General features: G+C 39.8%; 1 protein-coding gene across 2 annotated transcripts in view; it reads right to left on the reverse strand.

Moving 5' to 3' along the window:
- The window catches only part of PAG1 (phosphoprotein membrane anchor with glycosphingolipid microdomains 1), a 134,270-nt gene that overhangs the window by 72,943 nt on the left and 42,407 nt on the right, over positions 1-18,920 (reverse strand). For both annotated transcript variants that reach the window (XM_039250100.1, XM_039250097.1), the window contains exon 2: positions 16,742-16,811. The gene's annotated coding sequence lies outside the window, so the exon portion shown is untranslated. The remainder of the gene's footprint in view (positions 1-16,741; positions 16,812-18,920) is intronic.

Raw genomic sequence — 18,920 nt, forward strand, 5'->3', positions numbered from 1 at the left:
ACATAAAAAGCCTCACATAGACACACAAAACCTCACAATGTACAGTGTTACTGGGGAATAATGACTTGGTTGTCTAAGTGTATGTTTGTGTCCCTCCATGAAATAACAAAAGTAAATTAAATACAGAAGTGATTATAATTATGTCAAAAATAAACACAGTATTTTAATACAACGTTAGAGGTCAATTAATGCGATAAATTACTAATCCCTCTTCATTTTTAATTTTGGCACACACTCTCTTTTTTTTTTACTTACATGTGCATTTACTGAATGCTAGCCAGATGCTAGAACAAACAAACATGGTACTAAGGAACAGTCCTGTAAAGCAACAGTAGTGCTAGGAAGGACTACTTAGAGAAAGCTCTCTCCAGTTTTCAAAGATGTGTCACACATTTTTTCTTTAACTCTCACAGTATCCCCTGATACAAAAGAGTAAATATTGTCATATTCACTTTACAAGTGCGGAAACTGAGGCTCAGAGAGGTTCAGTGATACTCCTAAGAATTGCCAGGGCTGGCTGGGGCGCCTGGGTGGCTTAGTCGGTTTAGCGTCCGACTTTCGCTTAGGTCATGATCTCGCAGTTCGTGGGTTCGAGCCCTGCGTCGGGCTCTGTGCTGGCTGCCGGCTCAGAGCCTGGAGCCTGTTTCAGTCTGTGACTCCCTCTCTCTCTGACCCTCCCCTGCTCATCCTGTCTCTCTCTCTATCTCCTAGAAATTAAAAAAAAAAAAAAAAAAAAGAATTGCCAGGGCTGGTATGCCATTTCAGATTGCTGACTCCAAGCAGTTAATCACTCATTTGGAGAATCAATAGTTACTGAGCACCTACCTACTGGGGAACAGAACCCTCATTGGTGCTGGGTTAAAGGTGGTCCCTGGCCTCTCCCCAAGTCCTCCTATTTGACATAGAACCAGTCATCAACATGCATATGGCACGTTCAATGTACTATTTTAATTTTATATATGGGTAAAAACACAAATGAGCTTGAAAATGTTTTTCCTATAAGAGGAAAGACTGCTTTAAAATTAATACAGCCTAATCATTTACTTTAGAAATTAAAAACATGTTTCATTGCTACTCCTCAATGCTCATGTTCCAATTAAAACTGAGACTCCAAATTAAAAGTATCCTTTGGCATTTTAAAGGAAGCATTTAATCTTCTATCAAATGAATGAAAATATAATCACATAAATTAGTCTACCTCATTCATGTACCAAAGTGTCAAAATTGATCTAATGAAACAAACTTGGACTTAAACATTCACAGGAACCGTGATGGGAATGTAGCTGGAGAGGACCCTTTTTGATGTTCCATTCTGGGCTTTCACATATCTAAAATCATAGGGAACCACTCTGCAGTTTTCAAGCCACAATTTTAATGGGAGACTGCCTCTTCATAAGTGCAGTTGTCATAAAATGTCAAAATATGAGAGAGAAGACCCTTGCTTAGTCCTGAAATGAAAAGGAATGGCATCTCTGTTGCCTTTATCGATCCTTGCCCATAACTTAATGAGTGGTAAATACATTTGGATTTAAGGCAAGTTTCCTGCCATGCAGGAATGAAGACAAGCAAACATGACGTAGAGAAACCCACCAAAGCAATGAAAGAAGGAAAGGAGGTAACTGTGTCAATCAGCCATGAGCTGACCCCACCAGCAGAGCCTCACTCTTGCTGATCAGCCACCAGAACACAACAGAACATGTGCTCATTACAAAGAAACACAAGCCTCCACCTCATACCTTCACGGGTTATCAATCTTCTGGAAATGAACAAGGAGAGAGGTGTGCCAAGGTGTGCTGTACCTGCCCATCCCTTCCTCCACCTTCTTCCTCTAGAGGACTGTAACTTTAGGTTTGCCTTATACTTTCCTTGTCTTGAGATAAGGCTCATCTATGGTTTCAAAGACTCTTAATAAATGTAGCATACATCTTAGTGTATATTTCCCTGTCAATCTGTAAGCAATCCCCGATATTGTCTAAATGCTGAGGTAGATAATTGTGATGCCAAGGTTATCACAAGCCCAAGTATCATGCATGGTGCCTGAAGGCATGGTTCCTCTTGCGTAAACTGAACACAGCCAGACTAGAGTCCCTGTGAGATGTGATAAGAGGGAAGGAAAAACTAGAACACGGTGAAGTCCTAATTTATATAAATCAGTGTCAGCTGCCTTTTAAAGACTACTGAAGCTTTTTCAAACCATCAGGTCTCAAATTGCTACATAAATTACTACAGAATGATACATCTGCTTATGCATTTCTCTATTTGCATTAGATTAATTGGATAAATCTTCTGTTCAACTTTCCCACCTTCTTTGGCTTATCAGACATAGACAAGATTTTGGCAACTTGGAAAAATAAACAGCAGAGGAGGACTAATTTACAAAATACTTTCATTCCAGAGTTCATGTTCAAACCTGTCATCAGGTACACAGAATGCATGTTCTCATTAGAATGAGTAGATGAAGGTTATTTGCATTTTTAAGACAGGTCATAATTTTTATAAAGTTAAACAACTTTGTGGAAAATAAAGACACCAATGAACATTAAAACCCTACTTATCATTCTGAAGTTTCCTTTGATCTTTAATTCTACAGAAATATTTGCAAAGTTGCCATCAGCAAATAAACAGTGTAATATATCACTTTCAGTTATTGTATCAGATATGCATTTCCATGTTTCAGAACAGCCTGTATGTGCCATTTAAAAAATTATAAAACATTATCTATTTTTACTTAGTCATGTCCTCATTGTTGAGGCCAGTAGTTTCTTCATCTTCATTTTTAAAAAACCATGCTGTTATAAATATTTGCATGACTTCAGCATGTTTTTCCCAATGATATGAAGTCATGATCTTATAGGATAGAAAATACCGCATCCAGGAAGACCCACGTATTCAGAAAGATTGAGATTACTCTTCCTTCCCTCAGCTCACGACAGCACTCACTTGTGTGAGTGACAAGACTGATACCAGAAAACCAAACAGAGATGTACAATTAATGAGTGTAATGCCTCAGGTATGGCTGTGATTACTGTTACTGTTGTTATCACTATTATTGTAGCATCAATAACCACTCCCACAATTTCCTAAGCATCTATCACCTGCCAGGTGCTCTGCAAATATTACTCCTATTCTTTACAAGTTTCATAAAGTAGGGATTAATATTGGCCTCTCAAGTGTGAAGATGAGTTAAGGCGATCATCTAGGGCTACACACTCTCCCTCAGAGGCATGCTTGGAACAGAAGTCTCGGTCTCTTTGTTCTGCCACACATTGCCTAGTTCTTAGAAAAAGATGACTGGGAGGGACTATCGACATGCTAAAACCTATTCACTGAAGACCTGAAAGTGATTTTATGGGAGACCTTGCAGTGAGACTTTGTGGGGTACCCCCCAGCGTGGTCGGCAGGTCCCAGGGGCGTCACTAACACCAGCAGACGGAACAGTGAAAGAGCAGCAGCGCTAGCAGCCACCTCCGCTGCACCAGACTGCCTGACCCACAGGGCACTGAGACAGTATTTTAGCTGAATGTCCTCAACCATTCGCTTTCTTTCACTAAGTATTTCAGCTATTTTGAAGTCTGATGGTGGGAGGCATTTTTCTCTAAATCAGAAAGCAACATCATCCTTAATGTGACAGTAATTGAGGTACATTGCTTCTTTACATGTCTGATCAAAATATAGCTTTGAAATTCTACAGATAATTAAAATTTCAGGAAGTATTTGGAGAAGCTTATTAATGCATTACAGATCATTAACCAAAGAAAAAATATTAATCTTTAAGATCACCGTTCAGCACGGGGAACTATTATTCTTGGGATTATTTTGTGTGAACAAGCCCAAATCTTAATGTTACACAAAGGCTAATGTCTTTGCTCAGAGGATTAGAATTAATTTATGACCTCTGCTTTTGACTTAAATGCTGTAAACATTTGTTGTTCTTGAACACAAAGACTGCTCCTGCATAATTGTTCTGATAGAGGAACTGAAATTAAAGCACTATGAAAATATTTGCCTGATAAAACAAATGCCAAGATCAAAAATGCTAAAACACTGAGTGGATATTTATTATCCCCACTAATCCTTTTGCATTTCAAAGTTTATTTATTTTTACTATGCTCTTCTACGCTCATCAGTTATTATAAGCATAATTTTAAATTCATAAAAGAGAATGCAGAGTTAATAATATCATGAGCTTTAAAATAATATTCAAGTAATACTGATGAGGATAGAAATGCATTTGTTATCTGAATATGTTCTTTGGATGAACTGGAAAAAAAAAGGGTAATCTAATGTTAGAGTTTTAACTCTTCATGCTCCAGCCAATGAGGTCCTGCATAAAGAACAAAGATTCAATTTTAAAACATCAATACATTTTTTTTTAATGTTTATTTATTATTTTGAGAAAGAAAGAACTCAAACAGGGGAGAGACAGAGAGAGAGGGAGACACAGAATCTGAAGCAGCCTCCAAGCTCTGAGCTGTCAGCACAGAGCCTGACACAGGGCTTGAACTCACAGACTGCGAGATCATGACCTGAGCCGAAGTTGGATACTTAACTGACTGAGCCACCTAGGTGCCCCAAAACACCAATGAATTCTTTTAAAGTTCCAACTCAGCAAATCAAATAGTCATGTTCTCTTCAGCGTATTCAAGTAATAAACATACACATTTTACAATATTCTGACTTCCTATCACTTCTAAATCTTTGTGACACAGTAAATGGACCCATATCTCCATGGCTTATTTCATGAAAACATTCCAATAATTATTTCTCACTGAATAGATCTTCTCAGCAACTTCTAAAAGACCAAAAAAGGAATTTCTAGTCTAATTGCAGGGGGGGCCTGAGAATATAAGAATGAAAAGTACTGGTTACTTAAAAGCCTAGATTACTGTCTGCAAGGTGGTGGTATATTTTGAACAGTCAGTGCACTGGCTTTAGGGACAGATCAGGTGTGAGTAATATGAAGATGAGAAGATCCTTGGGCATGTGGTGGTGACATTAACTGAGATAGGAAACTCAGAGTAACTGATTAGAGTGGGGAAATACACGTAGGAAGAGCTCAGATTGAGAAGTGTTGATTTTATGATGGATGCGGAGTATGGGGGTAAAGGAATCTGGTAAGTAGTTAAATTTAGGAATTAAGATCTCAAAAGAAAGGTTGGAAGTAGTAAGCAGTATCAGGGTAAGCAACTATTTTCTATAAGGGGCCACATGGTAAATATGTTCGGCTTTGCAGGCCATATGATCTATCACAACTACTCAACTCTGTCACTGAAGCAAAAAGGCAGCCATAAATGATAGCCAAGGAGTGTGCCTGTGTTCTAATAAACTTTGTAAAAATAGGTGTCAGAATGTATTTGGACTGTTAGTCACGATTTGCCAATTTAAGTTAGAGGACGGTGAAGTCCTGGGATTGGATAAGATCACCTGGAAAGAACATATATATGTAAGGCAAATTTGTATGATATGAATTTGAAAACATGTAATTTTCAATTTCTGTGCAGTTCAGTAAGGACCTATTTTTACTTCTTTCCTTGTCATGTGAAACAATGGCTGGCATAGGGATATACATATGTGGTAGTAAGAAGTACAAGAAAAGCCACCAACCTAAAAAGAAAAGGAATTTAAGTTATAAGTAAAAATAATAAATTCTTATATTCTATTTTACCAGTGATACTATTTTTCTGTTTTTTAAAAGTTCAATAATCACACAAAACATACTGGATTTATTAAATATATTTAATTATCAATTTTTGCTAGTCAGTTTTTAATTTTTCCAAAAGTATATGAACCCTAGGATGAACTGTCCCTATCCATGAAATGGATGAAGTATTTCAATATTAAAGAAAAGCCAAGAAGGCACAGCAAGAGAAAACAGAATGATTAGGCTAATATAAGGGGCAAATAGCATTCACAACACTTGAAGTGTGTCTGCTTATTTCTATAATTATTCCATCTAATTATAGACACCTTTCATAACTATTTTTTTTTAATAACCACCAACATCTTAAACAGAGACTCCATTGCTAAAGGACTAAATAAACTTTGCATCTGTTTAAATGAAACTCATCAAAACATTCATATATGCCTTGGATGCTATGTTAATGCCAGGGATTAAATGACCAGTATTTACAGCACAAAAACGAAGCATTACCTTCTACTTAGAAGGCGCAAGTCAGGGTTTGTTACCTGGGGCCCTAGGGATGGATATCACAGGGTCCCTGGCCAACTCTGGGAGGGTCTGCAAACTACCTGCAATTATATGCAATGCTTTCTGTGCATGTGTCCTTCAGAGATAGTCTAGAATGCTCACTGAATTCCTGAAGGAGTCTATTACTTCTCCAAAACTAAACTGAGATCTGTAAACAGGTTTTTCTAAAGAGCACATTATCTTACTTTAAAACCCTATGTATTTTTTTCTAACTTCCTATCTTTGAAAAGAATAAAAGACTAGGAGCACCTGAGTGGCTCAGCTGGTTAAGCATCCAACTTTGGCTCAGGTCATAATCTCACAGCTTGAGGGTTTGAGCCCTGTGTCAAGCTTGCTGCTGACAGCTCAGACCCTGGAGCCTGCTTCGGATTCTGTGTCTCCATCTCTCTCTGCCCCTCCCCTCCTCTAAAAAATAAACATTAAAAATTTTTTTAAATAAAAGAATAAGAAACTAGATTGTTAGTCCAAATTAAGCACGTAAATTTTTGTGTTTCTGCCCCAGACCACTGGCATTAGATCCGAACTCAAAACTGTATTCATTAGTGAGAAGGCAAGTCTTTCCAACTATTTGCCCAGAGAAACTTACTCTTAGAATTTTTAAACCGCCCATTGTTTTCAGGGACCTAAGACACCTTTTTATAAAGCTCAAAAACATAAATCAATAAATATCCCAAGAGCTAAGCACTTCTGAGATGGACTATTAATTAGTATAAATTATCTATAAATTAATCTATAGAGGTTATTCTGGTATAAGTCAAAGAACATCGTAGTATCAGAATGTTTTTCTTACACAATAATTTTTTAGATAAGTCAAAGCAAGTTGATGGCAAAATTAAAGTAAAAATTGAGAATCCTGCTATCCTATTCATAGGCTATAATCCACCTCTTAAAAGTGAAAGCATTTTGCATCTCTTGGGAAAGTGACCTATTCTTTCCAGAACAAAAATAAACTTCTCTCAAGGGTTAGAGTTTTTATTTTTTTAATATTTCAGAGAGAGAGAGAGAGAGAGAGAGAGAGCGTGAGCAAGTTAGGGAGGGGCAGAGAGAGAGGGAGACACAGAATCCAAAGCAGGCTCCAGGCTCTGAGCTGTCAACACAGAACCTAATGTGGAGCTGGAACTCACAAACCGTGAGATCATAACCTGAGCTGAAACTGGACGCTTAACCAATTGAGCCACCCAGGTGCCCCAAGGGTTAGTTTTTTGAGAGACTACAGCATTTACAAAAGGCTTTTGATACACCTCCTGGCTGACTTAATGTTCTGCCTTTTCTGTATTAATAGCTAAGATCAATTTGGAACAACTTTTCCATATTATTGAAAATCAGTGGGGAGGGTCAGTAAATGCTTTCAAGGTAACTAATGCGCAAGAGGTTACTGCTTCAAAGTGTGTAAAAGATGTTGACCTTTCTAAGACAGGAAGTAAGTATAAGTAGCAAAGGCCCTGAAATTCAAAAGCTGTTTTCTGTCCACCTAAAACTGTCCAATAACCATTACCTTTGATGACCACAGAACCAACATCTCCTTGGTTAACCTGAAACAAGGGCCTATAAAACTGTATGCAGGCTCTACAGCAGCTTCTTTGCTGCCCAAAATACTTCGATTCATACATGTCCCAATTTCTATATATTCTGCAGAAACATAGCAGAATTGTAGAAAAGACTGGATTCATTATCATGTAAAATACAGCCATTAGTAGAAAATCAATATTCCCAGACATAACAAGATCAGACTCCCGGCTTCTGGGCTGGAGCTGGGGGTGGAGAGGTGGAATGTTTCCAAAAACAAAAGCCTTCCTTCTGAAAAAGTTACTCACAGGGGTAAATTAAATAACACTACCAAAAAAGGAAGTTACAGCAAGCCACTGCTTGAGTCTACCATCAAAGCAGAGCAATCTAGCCAGTTGACCTTTAGTATTAATGCTAGTGCATAGGTAATTCTTAAATGCATATGTGTTTATCTCTCAAAGTCTTTTGTAAGCTCTATCTTGTGGTTGGAAAACTTAATAGGAATCACTTGCCTCAAATGCCTATCATATTAATACACAGATGTATTATTATCGTGAAAATCAGATGCCACAACCAGGAAGCAACCACTGGTTAATTACAGAAATACAGAGTTTCAAATACCATGAATACTACAGCAAGGGGAAGTGACAGTAAAGCCTGCTTCCAGGCAGTGATGATGACCTGGTCTTAAAGATGAGCGAGGGGAAGATCCAGAGAAGAAAGCAGACCCAGAACATATGGGTGCTTACTAAATGCTGAGCACCGCTCGAGGCACTTAGGATACGAGATGAACAAAACAGATGAAGTCTCAGCTTACTTCCCTATAGGTGAAGACTGACAAAAGAGACTAACACTAAAGTATCAGATGGGGAAAATAAATTAAAAAGGCAAAGGAAAGAGGCACCTGGGTGGCTCAGTCAGTTGAGCATCTGACTTCAGCTCAGATCATGATCTCACAGTCTGTGAGTTCGAGGCGCACATCAGGCTTGCAAATGTCAGTGCAGAGCCTGATTCAGATCCTGTTTCCCTTTCTCTCTGCCCCTCTCCCACTAGCATTCACTCAAATATAAATAAATGCGGTGTTTGTTTTTTTTTCTTTAAAAAAAAAAAGGTAAAAGAAAAAGAAGTTGGTAGTGTCTTGAGGGATTCCTGAGCTATGGCTGCTTGGGGAAGTCCTTTTTGAGAAGGTAACAAATTTTTTTTAACGTTTGTTTACTTATTTTGAGAGAGAGAAAGAGTACAAGTAAGGGAGGGGGAGAGAGAAGGAGACAAAGAATCCCAAGCAGGCTTCATGCCATCAGCACAGAGCTTGATGTGGGGCTCAAACTCACAAACTGTGAGATCATGACTTGAGCCAAGATCAAGAGTCAGATGCTTAAGAGATTGAGCCACCCAGGCCCCCCTGCGAAGGTAACATTTAAGTTGCAATATAAATGACAAGAAGGAACCATCCTCTACGTTTTCAACCTACAAAAAACTATCTTTGCCTCACATGGCAAATTGGAGAAACATGATTTACTCTTTAATTCATCAGTTTTCACCATTTTTTTGTGTGTGTTTCAGGCACACAAAATCTTTAAATATTAGAATATTCATCAGATTATATAAAAACAATTATAAAACAAAGCAATCTGAAATCAGTCAACGATAATTTGATACTGTCACTCACAACAATTGAACTAACGTCTCAGTCATCTATAATGGCAGCCACACTCATCCCCACCGTCACCCGTTGGCTTCCTTTCTGAGTTGCTGTTTGCAGCCTATATCACACCCATATACTAAAGATGCAAAAGTCTCCAGTTAGAGTAAACAGGAGAGCTTTCTTTAGTAGGGGTTCAAGAATACACTCAACTAAAAATTAAATCTCCTTTATCTTCTGCAAACATAACCTGTTTGGCTTAATACCTGCCGAACATACCTTAAATTGTATATACACATTTTATAAACAGTATATATTCAAACGTGGAAAAATAAATTTTAAACACTGAAATTGGTAGCATGCCTGTGTGCTATGGGGCGTTTACTGGACAATGGCAAAGGATTATGTTAATGAAATGGCAAACCCTGGTTTGCTAATCTCAAGCTTTTACATTTTCTGGCTGTCTCACTAGGTAGTATTTCAGTTTCACAGAATTCTCAACCTTGTGGTCATTCTCCGATAGGAAGTTATAGGAAAAAGTTTTAAATTCCTGTCTTTTTCCCTGTTTTCTCTTTGCTCATAGTTAAAACCATCGGAGACAGGCTCTCAGAACAACTTGCCTGGTGCGTGCATGAGGCACACATACAAACAAGGAGGGGCCCCAGCACAACGAGCAACATATTAAACTCACTGGGGAACTATGGCTCACCCCAGAGGTCCACCACTCAGAATTACACGTGTTAACAACTTGGATGCAGGGTCATCGAGCTGGGACACCTAGCACTCCCTTGATGACCAGCATTGATTTGGTGAGTTCACAGGACTCGGAAACACAGGGCAAAGAATGACTTTCCTAATCAGCTTCCTAGAGGACAACAAAATTAATTTTAAAAGATAAGGCAAAAAGGTAGCATTAAAGACCACGAAGCTGATTATACTGGAGGAATGTCAAGAGGACTTTGGAGGACTTCATGAAAGCTGTTTAAAAAACATAACAAATAACCTTAATATAATGGTTAGAGTCCAAACAGCCAACTCCCTCTTCATCCAACAGGCTCTGGAGTGTGCCTTTCACACCAGGCAACCCAGGATTCTGCTGAAGACCAGATCTCAAGCTTGGTACTCTAAGAAGTAGCTCTCAGAATCTTCTCATTTTTGCCAAGTAGGCCATCCACTCATGAAATGAACAGCAATGTTCTTGGAGTTCATGGGAGAAACGCTCTAACACTGATATGCCATCAGGTTGTGTCAATGCCTAAGGCCGTGGGGCAAAGGGAAACAACTGTGACCAGCTGTGAACAGTAACCACAGTGAACAGTTCTATATCCTTTCCTTTCTAGCTCCTACAACCCTCCTCTGAAGAGGTTCTCATTGCTGCTACCAGGAGACAAGAAACGGGTGAGATCCAAAAAGACAGTATCTCAGAGACTTCTTCCAAAACTCAGGAGGGGGTCTGGGGCCCCCTGGGAGCTACAGATCTGGCCAGAGCAGGTGCTGAATGTCCCAGTCTCTAAACTTAAGGTGTGTCCTCAATGGCTCTGAGGCTTCTAGAGAAACTGTGGCTATTAGTAGCTGAGCTTATCATCTGAAATCTTTTCACAAATAACCGTGGACCATGGAACTGGAAACAGCTTTATTTTCCATGAAGAAATCATCCTCATTTCAACCAGCCATTCTTTTTTCTTTTGTTTCCTTTTTTTTAAAAATATCAACTAGTTACTATTAAAGGGTAAAGAAAAAAGTTTTGATATGCAGAAGATGATGGAAGTCAAGTGAATGCTGGCAAATTTCACAAACCTTCACTTAACTTGATTTAAATGAACAAATAAAATGACACTATAAACAAAAGTTAGTCCTTGAGAAGTTGAGGAATTCACCATGGGTCGCCCAGCAGCTAGGAGTAAATAGTGAAACTAGTGTCTGAGCCATCTGACTCCCCAGCTAGTTCTACTGTGATGGAAGATCAGAGAGCTAACAAAAAACTGGTATCTACAATTCCAGATGGTGACATTTTAGCCTTTTTAATCTCCTAAAAACCAGCTAATGTTAAAAAAATTTAGAACAAAATAAAGATACCCACATTCGTGTATAAATAAAAAGTGAATACTTTCAGAATTACACATGACTTATCCAGCCTAGCTATGCAGAGAATGATCATATATCATTTAAAAAAAATATATATATATATATATTTTTTTTTTTAAAGCTTATTTATTTTTGAGAAAGAGAATGAGGGAAGGGCAAGGGAAGGGGGGAGAAAGAGAGAAAGAGAGAGAGAGAGAGAGAGAGAGAGAGAGAGAATCTCAAGCGGGCTCTACACTGTCAGTGTAGAGACTGATGTGGGGCTTGAGCTCATTAACCATGAGATCATGACTTAAGCCGAAATCAAGAGCTGGACACTTAACTGACTGAGCCACCCAGGCAACCCAAAAGACCTGTAACATATTCTTAAAATACTACCGAGTACTCAAAAGTATTCCAAAGTGAAGGAAGTATACCCAAAAATGAACACACTCGTGTTACCTGCCCCTTGTGTTGAAAATCCCACGTTCTGGGGTCCTTGGACTAAGAGGCAAAATTATAGGGTTTAGATCAACAGGGTCAGTACATCCTTCAAGAGTGAGCTGACAGACTTGGTGTCAACAAGGGACGGTCACTGAGATGTTGATTCTATCCAGCCTTATGTTCCAATTTTAGTTACACTTCATTTAGGTTCATTTGAGAAGTGGCACAAAACACAGAGGAATGAAAGCCAAATGCTGAAATTTTCCTTTCACATGTGGAAGCACAAAAAATGCACTTTTTCAGGTTTCTGAAGTAGCCCTCGAGGATCATTGATTTTTGAGTCTTACAAAAGCTCTTCGTATTGTGCCTGCACCACAGATGGACACGGCTATAACTCCTGTAAGACATCATCTTAGCTTTATGAATAAATAAAACTATGCTCTAGGGAAACATTGATTTAAGAGGAAAAATCAATACCCATCTCACATGTGATAGACTTGAACTTTGAGGCTACCTATCCCCAAAGTACAATGCAGTACCGAGTGTAAACCCACACTTTTTGCAGCCTAATAAAAGGTAAGTGAGGGTATGGGAAACTGGCGAGCAGGTGCTTGCCTTCCATGGTTGTAAGCATATCAGGATTGCCCCCTTTTCCTTTACCAAGTAGTCAGTGGATACCTCCAAAAGGTAAGAAGAAGGGAAAGAGAAAAAGAGAAGGACGAACCAATGGTGGCAAAATCTTGGTAATTTGTGAAGAGGCATTACGAGTGTATGAGAACTCGCTGTATTACGAATTCTGTGTGTGCAAAATTTTTCTTAAGAATTTTAGAAGTACAAGTTTGCTTGGAGAAAACTCTCTAAAGCTAGTATCAGCCAAGATGTGGATGATGGTTCTTTGGGTAAGAGCCTCCTGTGGAAGCTTTTTTCCTTCCTAGATCATCTCTGTATTTTCCAATTTTTTTTAGTGAATATGGACATGGATTTCNAAAAAAAAAAAAAAAAAAAAAAAAGGAAAGAAAGAAGGAAAGAGAAAGAGAGAGATTAGAGTGACTGCCAAGTATTTTGCTGACTACTGGCCTAGAGAAAGCCAAGATTCACAATGTAACACATATTTATACTCAACTCTTTCTTACTGTTCTTGGACATTTTTCAGGGCACTAGCAGTTTGCTATTAAAATTGACTGATTTAGGGGCACCTGGCTGGCTCAGCTGGTTAACCGTCCAGCTTCAGCTCAGGTCATGATCTTGTAGTTCACAGGTTTGAGCCCCGTGTTGGGCTCTGTGCTGACAGCTCAGAGCCTGGAGCCTGCTCTGGATTCTATGTCTCCCTCTCTCTCTGTCCCTCTTGAGAGAGAGACAGAGCATGAACAGGGGAGGATCAGAGAGAGAGGGAGACACAGAATCCAAAGGAGGCTCTAGGCTCTAAGCAGTCTGCACAGAGCCAGATGAGGGGTCCAAACCTGTGAACCTAGAGATCATGACCTGAGCCAAAGTCTGAGGCTTAACTGACTGAGCCACCCAGGCGCCCCTAAAAAAAATTTTTTAATTGACTCATTTAAAACATAAAGCTAACAGCTTCTGCTGCAATTAACCTCATCTTTGTGAGCCAAAGATCAAACAAGAGATAAAAGCGGGCTACAGCCATCAATTCCTCAGCCCTGCATTCACCCAACAAGCTAAACTTATTTTCACAGTGAAGACAGTTGTTGAAAGTTCTGACAGGCCCCTGGTAACCTTTGATTACAAAGCCATTCCAGAAAGCCAAGGCTTTTGCTTTCCTACTCACAATTGGTTGGAATTAAAAATGAATCCCTTTCTTTTCCTCTAGCTCTTCAAAGATGCAGTCTACGGCTAATTGTGTTAACTGTGTTCTCTCAAGAAACACTCATTTGTTCATTTGGATTAGGGGCTCAAGTCTCACCAAATAGTTACTGCTGCTGTTTGTTCTCACAGCTGGTCCTTCTGACAAGTGTAAAGAAAAACTCTGGAAGTTTAAAACACACTTCTAAGCCACAGGCACCTTAGAAGCCAGAAAATGGGTCGGCATTAATTTAAATTTCGAATCTCAAATTCAAATATAATACAAGTAACTACTATCCTCACCAAGTTGGTGAGAATATTGGCTAAATCTACTTCCAAGGTGGAACTGACATGCAGTTAAGTTTCAAAAGTATGTAGCCACTGCGTGAGTACTGTTAGCAGCAGAAGAGGGAAAAGGGCCACAGACTGGTTTTTGTGGCTTTTTAAAATTTTTTTGTTTCAATATTTTATCTCTGAGAGAGAGAGAGAGAGAGAGAGAGAGAGGGGCAGAGAGAGAGGGAGACACAGAATCTGAAGCAGGCTCCAGGCTCTGAACTGTCATCAGCACAGAGCCTGACCCGGGGCTCAAATCCAAGAACCAAGAGATCATGACCTGAGTTGAAGTTGGACACTTAACTGACTGAATCACCCAGCTGCTCCAGTGGGTCTTCTTTAATGCATGAACATGAAAAGTAAAATAGAAAGTAAACATTATTGTTGATTAAAAAAATGTTTATATTTAGAGAAAAGCAGAGCTTGAGATTACTTTTCACAAATATGATCTTATTTTTTACTATAGTTAAATCTTACCCTCGTGCTCAGTGTCTGCAGGAGGATCTGACATACAAGTGGATAATTAAGTACAGTATGACCAGAGATACAACTTAAGAATTGGGGAAGCCCAGCTATACTGGGGGATAGAGAGGGCTTCTCAGAGGACCTGGAAATTGAGATGGATCTTGAAAGATGCACTGCACAAAGCGGCAAGGGTGTTCTCAGAAGTAAGAACAGCATGTGCAAAGGCCTGGGGGCCCAAAAGGACGCTCAGGTGCTGGAGTATCCTGAGAAATTCCGTCTTACTGAAGCACAGATGTCAAAATAGGGGAAGGTAAGCAGTGCACTGGTGGGGTGGGGGGTGTACAGAACCAGCTGTGGGGCTCCACACCAAAGTGTTTGGATCCATTCTCAAGGTCAAAAGGCCCACAGAAGTCACTGAGCAAGAAACCATGTTATAAATTTGCAAACTGGGTACCATCTGTTGGGAGAGAGCCATATTCGCTCTAGCAACAGACTAATGCAGAGTTGAGGGCCAGAGCTAGTGTAGTGACGGTGGGGGGCAGGGCAGAAGACTGGAAACAGATCTACAATGAGCATCTGTGACAGCTGGCAGTTTACATGTGGCCTCATCAAGCACCAGTCACTGTTCTTGGAATTTTCAAATATTATCTTAAATCCAGAATCTGGTGTAGACTGAATGCAGAGGGTGAAGCGATGCCGGTATGGACATTCCTGGCTTGAGTGGTGGGGTCGACAGTGATGCCTTTAACTGAAATATTGATTCCAGAAGGAGAAAGAAGCAGAAGGTGAGTGAGGTGGGCAGGGGGAAGATGTGTCACTGAATCCATTTAGTTTTGAGAGCTGCTTGGGATATACAAATGAAGATAACCAAAACAATGGGGTCAGGAATTCAGCGGAGAACACACTGGAAATGTGACAGGGGAAAAAAAAAACACCCTCAGTAAAATTTAAGCACTCAGCCACGTACAAACATGGAGCACACAATACAAGGCTTTCTAAAAACTTAAGAGTGTGATTCTGGTATAGAAACACCAGAGACTTATTCTAGAATATATAGATTCTTGAGTTAAATTTTAATTCCCCCTAACTGGAAAACACTCTGCATTTCAGGCCCACAAATAAAATGAGTGAAGCAAGCGGCTCTAGTAGAAGTGGATGTGCATTAGAGAAAATATTTAATCCCCGAATCGAGATTCTTGTCAAATGTTGAGAGATCAGAGGAAGGCACTTTTGGAGTGTGGATAATCAAAGCTCTTAATGCACTGATTCTTTAGACTAAGTTAACTAACAAAAGGCAGGCTGTTTTCCAGGATCTGTAGTTATATTTAGAAAGACCTCAGAGGGGAACCAAAATGACCCTGAAATTGCTCCCTGTTCTCCTAAGTGGAAGGGGTTACTCTGAAAGAGAAGGAAATTCTCAACAAGTTGAAAGAAAGATTTAATTAAGAGACAGTGGCCTATTTTACAAGATTCATTCTGTAAAGAGATTGGGAACATTCAGGCCAGATGTGCTCCTTTCTTTCTAGCTCAGAGAGGAATTGGATAATGATGTATAATGGAGGGGGGTCCATCAGGTCACAGTGTTTGAGGTTTGTAAATCTTTTAAATGGGTGAACATAGCACTTCAAAGTCCAGGATTCATTATAAAAACTGATAATCATTTAGGAAACTAATTGCTAACATTAAACATGGAATGCCTCTGTGTTACCTCATCCTTTATTTAGGTTGGATGATTTTGGGTTTTTTCCTGGATTTGGTTCTGTTCAAAGACGACCCAAGATCATTAAAGAAATTTGCTATAACTTTATCATTTGCACTATCTGAGATTACTGGTAACAGTAAACACAACCTCATATGTTTTCACTTGGGGTGGAGGTGATAGTGGTGAAGACTGTGGTAGCCTATTAATCTCTCCAACAAACCCATTAGGCTATCTCATGATTATCCCCATCTGAAAGATGAGTAGAGAGACCGACAGGGCAGGCATTTTGTCCCGTGTCCTGTTGGCATTAGAAGGCAGAGCCAGAGCCGTGCCCTTCGCCAAAGGGAAACACCACACTACAGAAAGCATAACCACCGGTGTCTCACAGTCTATGGCAAAAATCCATGGTGCAACATTTGAAACTGCACAAGCAATGTTCTTGAGATTTTTCCACTTCAAAGCTGTGTCTGCAGTCCTACAATGCAGAGTCCCCAAATAAGCTATTGATGCCTGAAGAAAGTTAAGCTCAAAGCAAGCTTGACTAAGCGAGAATGTAGAAAATATCAGATAACACGAATACCTTGAAAACGCTCTTTCCCAGCTCTGAAGTTACACCCAACTGCTGAAATGAGAGAATGACCTCGTGTATTCTGGAAAGGAAACACAAGAAGAAACAATTTCAGAACTCTGAACTGAAGGAAAATTACAATAATTAACGGTAAAACTGATTACCTTTTCACTTGCTTATTCAAATTTTGAACAATAAGAAAAGCAACTGACAAACAGCTGTATAATGAACCTTGAGTATTTTCATGCTATAAAAAAAGAATGCTGAAAAACAAAGGTTAAAACTTGCTTTCAAAACCTTCAGACCTACATATTTATCCTGAATTTTATATACGTAGAAAAGTAAAAATGGCATTAAACATACATGCTCCCCATGATGAATAACGATGCCCAGACTGTTTTACACTCACTGCTTCGGCATGCCTCTCTCCCCCAAGCGCTGACAGCAACAGCAGGTTAGCCCCTCACACACACACCTTTGGAGTTCTGCAAGGTCCCGTGCATTAACACAAAAAGGGTGCATGTCTCAAGAAGCTGACAGCCTTATTAGAACATAAGTGGCCAGAACAGAATGGAACAGAACCGTGTGATAATTATTACAAAACAGTCATATTATTTTGTATTCTTCTTGAAACACACGATGTTTTTGTTGATGGTTTCTCATGTTAAAATAAAAACTGTATTCCTTACGAAGATCACTTTCTCTGAAAGGAAGTGTGATTCAAGTTTGAGGAATGTAATCACAAATCGAAAATTCCATTTTTGTTGACTATGGATTTAAGAAGGCAATTTAAACTACACTAAGTGGAAGTAAAAAGCAATGGTCATGAAAGAAGGACCCAATAACTAGACTGAATATTCTCAGAAACAGTGTCCACTGATATAGACCAATACATTTTTTTCTTTTTTGGTAAAGTTGAAAAGAGAAAAGAGAGAGCCATTATTTAGGGGGAAAAAAAGATGAAAAGCAAAACAATGCTAGAAATTAAAAAAATAGTAAAACTGACAATAGGCAGGGTGGTGGTCCCTCTGTGACCTGCCAGGTCAGACTCTCCAGTGGGCAACAGGCCAAGAGCTCGGCAACCCCTCCTGGACCTCAGGGGGCCCCACCCTCATGGCCTAAGAGCCTCCTGAATGTAAGTTCCAAGGGAAAAGTGCAGTAAACAGCAAGGGAGAGTTACACGTTGGGGGAGCAGGAAGAGGGTAAAGATCACATTGGCCGACCGTCCGCTTTTGACAAAGAAAGGCGATGGAAATTCTTTCCTCTCCCTGTGGCTGGGAAATTCCCCATTCTGAACCACTAGGCATTATAGCTCGGCAATGTTGTGGGATCTGGTAGGTTTCCTGAAAGCTGATCATTTGTGAAACCAAGAAGACGCATTTCAGGCTCTAATCAACTGCATCAGAAACAGATGCTGGGAACAGTACCTGTTCAAAAGCAGAGAACGATTTTGAGATGCTGCTAAATCTGTCTAATAAACCTTATTGGTAAACCTCTGTGCCATATAAAAGCAAAGATGGTAAGGCTCAGTTCAAGAGACCGAATTACCAACATATAGGACACAGAGACATAAGTAACAATAAAAGTGTGTACAAATTGTATATACAGTACAGAAAAGAGCATGAGGGCTCCATATGTAGAACTCTCCGCAGCTCCTAGGATGAAACCCACGCCATGGCATGGTGACACGAGCTCCCCACCACCGCCCTTGCCAGCACGCCCAGTGCCTGATCTCAACGTCTGTCTCATCTTCCTTACCTCCCACCACAGTGCTCCATGCTCCTGCCCCATTGCTCGTTTGCCTGCTGTGGTGGTGGTTTTGTTTTGTTTTGTTTTTTAAGTGGCTAAACAACTAATGAGTTGTTTAGAAATGAGTGTCTGATAAAGCACTGATTTGCAAGCTGGAAACCATCTGCAATGGGCTTATTAAGAGTAAGTGGATCCTGGTACCTGGCAGGTGGGTCCTCCAATCCGTTTTAACCTGGGTCCACAGTCTGTCGCATCCTTCTCAATCTTGCCCTTACTTTATTTAGAGTCCAGTGGAGAAATAAACTATAAACACCAGTGTAAAGTACAGAGAGCTGGCACTTGGGGCTGGATAATTCTTTGAGGGATTGGTGTTCCTCCACGCCTCAGCTGTGACAAACCGAAAAGATATCCAGACTTTGGCCAATGTGCTCTGAAGTCAAAA

The sequence above is a fragment of the Hyaena hyaena genome, unplaced genomic scaffold (genome assembly GCF_003009895.1).
Source record: "Hyaena hyaena isolate Hyena2069 unplaced genomic scaffold, ASM300989v1 scaffold_358, whole genome shotgun sequence".
In the NCBI taxonomy this organism is placed as follows: Eukaryota; Metazoa; Chordata; class Mammalia; order Carnivora; family Hyaenidae; genus Hyaena; species Hyaena hyaena.